The sequence below is a fragment of the Gorilla gorilla genome, chromosome 10 (assembly GCF_029281585.2).
Source record: "Gorilla gorilla gorilla isolate KB3781 chromosome 10, NHGRI_mGorGor1-v2.1_pri, whole genome shotgun sequence".
NCBI classification, from domain to species: domain Eukaryota; kingdom Metazoa; phylum Chordata; class Mammalia; order Primates; family Hominidae; genus Gorilla; species Gorilla gorilla.
In genome coordinates this window covers 72,138,864-72,145,493 of record NC_073234.2, presented here as the reverse complement: position 1 = coordinate 72,145,493, position 6,630 = coordinate 72,138,864, and positions in this window count along the sequence as shown.

Sequence of the window (6,630 nt, the reverse complement as noted above, 5' to 3'; positions counted from 1 at the left end):
CATGCACACCATGTGTGAGGGTCCAGAACAATGGATCTCATTGAGAAAGATCAGAACTTGTTGCAGTTTTAGCTGCATTTGGGCCTATTGGAGAGTTTGGTTTTGAAGATGATAAAATCTTTAGCATGTCCTTTGCTCATCCCTTCAAAAGTGGCTAAGAATGTTAAGAGAATGCTATCAAAATACCTACTTGAAATGGTATGAAATCATACATCACTCTCCTACAAAAAAAAAAAAAAAAGTAAATACATGAAATTCCACCCAAGACAAATTTCCTGTAGGACTGCCATAACAAACTGGTGCAGGAGTTTTTTCTTCTTAGCTCAGCTAGGTCTGGGTTCTTTTCTCATGACCAGGAAAAATTAGGCATGTGGACACTTGAAGAGTGAGTGGAATACAATTTATTAAGCGAAAGGAAAGCTCTCAGCAAAAAGAGGGATCCTGAAAACAGGTTCCCAGTTGCCCCCTTCACAGTTGAATATAAGAGCTTTTACATACAAGCTGATGGAACTGGATTCCTTATTTGTATAAGACACAAATTCCTGTTGGCTCCACCCCATTCCCCCAGTGCGCATGTGGGCATGTTTAGGCAAGCCCCCTGTACAAGTTCCTTTATCTGCTCAAAACATGGGTTGGAGGTTCTCTGGGGACTCTTCCCTTACTGTCTGCCTAAAGCAGGCTGGCTAACTCCTTTCATTCCCCCCATCAGGAGTGGAGACTCAGGCTGCTGTTGGGGAAAGTGGGCGATGACTGCTCTTAACTGCTTCCTGCTGACAGGGTTTTAAACAAATTGTTAATCTCAGGCTCCTCCTGAGTCTGTTTAAGGGTCCCCAGAAGAATGGCACATCCATGCGTGGTTCCATTTCCATCACCATTTGAAGTTTAATGGCCTCTAAGTAAGAAGAAACAATGTAGCTTATTAGAAGACATGTATCAAAATGAAACAAAGGTGGGTAAGGGCAGCTCAAAAATCCCTAGGCTGTCAACACAACCTGATAACTGGTGACTATAGTTATGCCTGCTAAGATTTCGGTACACGGGGCTCGGCTTTGGTTAGCTCCCTTGATCTTATTTTCCTAACAAAGAAACCTCCTGGTTATAGGCATCCTATTTACTCATATCACCTGGCAGGATTTGCAGGATAATTGCCCAGAACTAGAATACTGATCCAGATTTTTACATTACCCATCCGTTTTGTTTTTTCTGAGCTGCAGCCAGAGACCACTGGTTGGTTCACAGGAATAAGCAGAGTTAGTCTAAAATGTAGGCAGAAACTTAAAAAAAAAAAAAAGATGAGATTAGAATTTAATGACAAGTGTGTAAGTTTTGAAACATAAGTTTTCTCTCTCCAGTCCTCATTTTTGTCAAAAACAAATCATGATAGGACTGAGTTGTTTGCAAAATAAACTTTAGTCTCATGGTTGGCCTGGTTATTTGCAAAAAGTGTAGCAAGAATAATCGTTTTTCACATAGGCCTTTTTTCACTCGCGTCTGTGTGAAGAGACCACCAAACAGGCTTTGTGTGAGCAATAAAGCTTTTAATCACCTGGGTGCAGGCGGGCTGAGTCCAAAAAGAGAGTCAGCGAAGGGAGATGGGGTGGGGCCATTTTATAAGATTTGGGTAGGTAAAGGAAAAAAGGGGGTTGTTCTCTGGCAGGCAGGAGTGGGGGGTCACAGGGTACTCAGTCAGGGAGCTTTTTAGGCCAGGATGAGCCAGGAGAAGGAATTTCACAAGGTAATGTCATCAGTTAAGGCAAGGACCGGCCATTTTCACTTCTTTTGTGGTGGAATGTCATCAGTTAAGGCAGGAACTGGCTATTTAAATATCACTTCTTTTGTGATTCTTCAGTTACTTCAGGCCATCTGGATGTATACGTGCAGGTCACAGGGGATGTGATGGCTTAGCTTGGGCTCAGAGGCCTGACATTCCTCTCTTCTTGTATTAATAAGAAAAATAAAACATAATAGTGTTGAAGTGTTGGGGTGGGGAGAAAATTTTTTTGGGGGGTGGCATGGATTGACAATGGGCGATGTTTCTCAGGGCTGCTTCGAGCGGGATTAGGGGCAGCATGGGAACCTACAGTGGGAGAGATTAAGCTGAAGGAAGATTTTATGGTAAGGGGCGATATTGTGGGGTTGTTAGAAGAAACATTTGTTGTATAGAATTATTGGTGATGGCCTGGATACTGTTTTATGTGAATTGAAAAACTAAATGGAATAAGAGAAGGAGAAAAACAGATATTAGACTAAGAATTGGGAGGACCCAGGACATCTAATTAGAGAGTGCCCAAGGGGGTTCAGCGTAATTACTTGCTTGGTTGGTGAATTTTTAGGCTTTATCCAAGTTTTTGGGGTGCAGTTCAAGTTGGGCTGGTGTCTGGAATGAGACTGGGACCTAATAAAAAGGAGTGTCTATACAGGAGCTCAAATGGGCTGTAACCTATAGCATTCTGAGGACAGGCCTGAATTCTGAGAAGAGAAAGTGGTAAAAGTATTGTCCAGTCCCTTTTTTTTGTTGTTGAGATGGAGTCTTGCACTGCACTCTGTCGGGAGTGCAGTGGCAAGATCTTGGCTCACTGCAAGCTCCGCCTCCTGGGTTCATGCCATTCTCCTGCCTCAGCCTCCCGAGTAGCTGGGACTACAGGCGCCTGCCACCACACCCGGCTAATTTTTTGTATTTTTAGTAGAGACAGGGTTTCACCGTGTTAGCCAGAATGGTCTTGATCTTCCTGACCTCGTGATCCGCCTGCCTCAGCCTCCCAAAGTGCTGGGATTACAGGCATGAGCCACGGTGCCTGGCCAGTCCAGTCCTTTTTAAGTTGGTGGCTGAGCTTGGTGAGGTGTGTTTTTAAAAGACCATTAGTCCATTCTACCTTTCCTGAAGATTGAGGACTGTAAAGGACATAAAGGTTTCACTGAGTACTAAGAGCCTGAAAAACTGCTTGGGTGATTTGACTAATAAAGGCTGGTCTGTTACAGGACTGTATAGAGGTGGGAAGGCCAAACTGAGGAATTATGCCTGACAGAAGGGAAGAAATGACCGTGGTGGCCTTCTTAGACCCTGTGGGAAAGGCCTCCACCTATCCAGTGAAAGTGTCTACCCTGACCAAGAGGTATTTTAGTTTCCTAACTTGGGGCATGTTGAGTAAAGCCAATTTGCCAGTCCTGGGCAGGGGCAAATCCCTGAGCTTGATGTGTAGGGAAAGGAAGGGAGGCCTGAGCAATCCCTGAGGAGTAGTAGAATAGCAGATGGAACACTGAGAAGTTATTTCTTTGAGGATAGATTTCCACGATGGAAAGGAAATGAGAGGTTCTGAGAGGTCCGCTACTGGCTTGTGCTATCGCATAGCCTGCCTTTGCTGGTGTGTGGCGATTAGGCCTGGTGGAACTGCCATCAATAGACCAACTGTGATCAGGGTGAGGAACAGGAAAGAAGGGAATATGGGGAAATGGGGTGAATGTCAGGTGGATCAGAGAGATACAGTCATGGGGGTCAGGTGTGGGATCAGGAATAATGTGGGAGGCCGGATTGAAGTCCGGGCCAGGAACAATGGTAATTGTGGGAGACTCAACAAAGAGTGAGTACAGCTGAAGGAGCCATGGAGCAGAAAGTATACGTGTCAGGTGTGAGGAAGAAAATAGATTTTGGAAGTTATGAGAACTGTAGAGAGTGAGTTGAGCATAGTTTGTGATGTTAAGGGCCTCTAAAAGTATTAGGGTGGTGGCAGCTGCTGCACGCAGACTTGAGGGCTAGACAAAACAGTAAGGTCAAGTTGTTTGGACAAAAAGGCTACAGGATGCGATCCTGGTCCTTGTGTAAGAATTCTGACTGCACAGCCCTGCACTTTGGCTGTGGGTAATGAAAAGGGTTGGGATGAGTCAGGGAGAGCTAGAGTGGGGGCAGTCTCTAAAGCTGTCTTCAAGGAATGGAAAGAGGAGTGGGGAAAGGATTTAGGATCTATGGAGTCAGCTAGGTTTCCTTTTGTGAGTTTATATAATGGTTTTGTTATAATGGGAAAACCAGGTATCTAAAGTTGAAAGTATCTAACCATGCCTGGGAAGAAAAGGAGTTGTTTTGTAGAAGGTGCTGGGGTTTGAGAGACCAGTCAGACATGACCAGCAGGGAGAGCATGTGTGTTTTTATGAGAATTATGCCGTGATAGGTAACAGATAAGGAAGAAATTTGGGCTTGACTGAAGTAATGGGGGCTGTCTGTGAAGCCTTGCAGCAGTACAGCCCAGGTAATTTGCTGAGCCTGATGGGTGTCAGGGTCAGTCCAAGTGAAAGGGAAGAGAGGCTGGGATGAAGGGTGCAAAGGAATAGTAAAGAAAGCATGTTTGAGATCTGGAACAGAATAATGGGTTGTGGAGGGAGGTATTGAGGATAGGAGAGTATATGGGTTTGGCACCACAGGGTGGAGAGGCAAAACAATTTGGTTGATAAGGCGCAGATCCTGAACTAACCTGTAAGCCTTGTCTGGTTTTAGGACTGGTAAAATGGGGGAATTCTAAGGGGAGGTTATAGGCTTTAAAAGGCCATGCTGCAGCAGGTGAGTGATAACAGACTTTAATCCTTTTAAAGCGTGCTGTGGGATGGGATATTGGCATTGAGCAGGGTAAGGCTGATTAGGTTTTAATGGGATGGTAAGGGGTGCATGATCGGTCACTAAGGAGGGAGTAGAGGTGTCTTATATTTGTGGGTTAAGATGGGGAGATACAAGGGGAGGATGTGAAGGAGGCTTTGAACTGGGGGAAAAGATGGCAATGAGGTGTGGCTGTAGCCCAGGAACAGTCAGGGAAGCAGATAATTTAGTTAAAGTGTCTCAGCCTAATAAGGGAACTGAACAGGTGGGGATAACTAAAAAGGAGTGCTTAAAAGAGTATTGTCTAAGTTAGCACCAGAGTTGGGGAGTTTTAAGAGGTTTAGAAGCCTGGCCGTCAATACCTACAACAGTTATGGAGGCAAGGGAAACAGGCCCTAGAAAAGAAGGTAATGTGGAGCCTCCGTATTGATTAAGAAGGGGACAGACTTACCTTCCACTGTGAGAGTTACCTGAAGCTCAGCATCCGTGATGGTTTAGGGGGCTTCTGAGGCGATCAGGCAGTGTCAGTCTTCAGCCACTAAGCTGAGAAGATTGGGGAAGGAGTCAGAGAGCCTTGGGCCAGAGTTCCAGGGTCTCTGGAAATGGCTGCCAGGTGAGTTGAACAGTCCAATTTTCAGTGGGGTCCCACACAGATGGGTCACAGCTTACGAGGAATCCCGGGCTGTGGGCATTCCTTGGCCCAGTGGCCGGATTTCTGGCTTGTGCAGCAAGCTCCTGGGGGAGGAGGTTCTGGAGGAACCCCTGGCAGCTGCAGTTCAGGCGTTTGGAGTTGTGGGCTGGAGATATGGCTGGGGTTTGTCTCACAGTGGAGGCAAGGAATTGCAACTCAGAAATACATTGCTACTTGGCTACCTGTACTCTATTATTGTACACCTTGAAGGTGAGGTTAATTAAGTCCTGTTGTGGGGTTTGAGGGCTGGAACTTAATTTTTGGAGTTTTATTTAATGTCAGGAGCAGATTGGGTAATACAATGTATATTGAGAATAAGATGGCCTTTTGACCTTTTAGGGTCTAGGGCTATAAAGCATCTCAGGGTTGCTGCTGAAAGAGCCATGAACTGGGCTGGGTTTTTCATATTTGATGAAAAAGAGCCTAAACGCTAACTGATTTTGGGAGAGGTCTGATAAAGAAAAAGGAGCATTAATCTTGACTATGCCTTTAGCTCCAGCCACCTTTTTAAGAGGAAATTGCTGGGCAGGTGGGGGAGAGCTAGTTGTGGAAGGAAACTGTAAGCTGGACCCAGTGTGAAGAAGGGAGGTGATAAAAGGATTATAGGGTGGGGGAGCAGAGGCTGAGGAAGAATTGGGACCTGGCTCAGCCTGGCTAGGAGCAGCCTGGGGAGAAGGGAGAAGGGGAGAAGTCAGATGGGTCTGTAGAAAAGGAAGATTAGAAAGACTCAGCGACGCTTGGGGTTGGGACTGGGAAGACAAGCGAGAGGGAAAGAAGGAGGATTTGGGACGAGTCACATTGGGAACAGAGACTAGGGAGGGAACAATGTGTAAAAGAATGCCTGGACGTCAGGCACCTCAGACTATTTGCCTATTTTACAATAAGAATTATCTAGATCTTGTAGGATGGAAAAATTGAAAGTGCTATTTTCTGGCTATTTGGAACTACTGTCGAGTTTGTATTGGGGTCAAGCAGCATTGTAGAAGAAAAATAAGGCATTTAGGTTTAGGTCAGGTGTGAGTTGAAGAGGTTTTAAGTTCTTGAGAACACAGGCTAAGGGAGAAGAAGGAGGAATGGAGGGTGGAAGGCTGCCCATAGTGAAGGAGGCAAGCCCAGAGAAAAGAGAGAGTAGAGACACGGAGAGAAGGGGTGGGGAGTGCTTGCCCCCCAGGAAAGTGGAAAAGGGGTAGAGACATGGAGAGGAGGGGTTGGGGGGTTCTTGCCCCCCACAAAAGCGGAGAAGAGGTAAAGACACGGAGAGAAGGGGTTGGGGGGGTTCCTGCCCCCTAGAAAAGCGGTACTTGCTGCTAAGGGTGAAGGAGAAGGGGCTGGGGGGTTCTTGCCTTCCAGAAAAGCA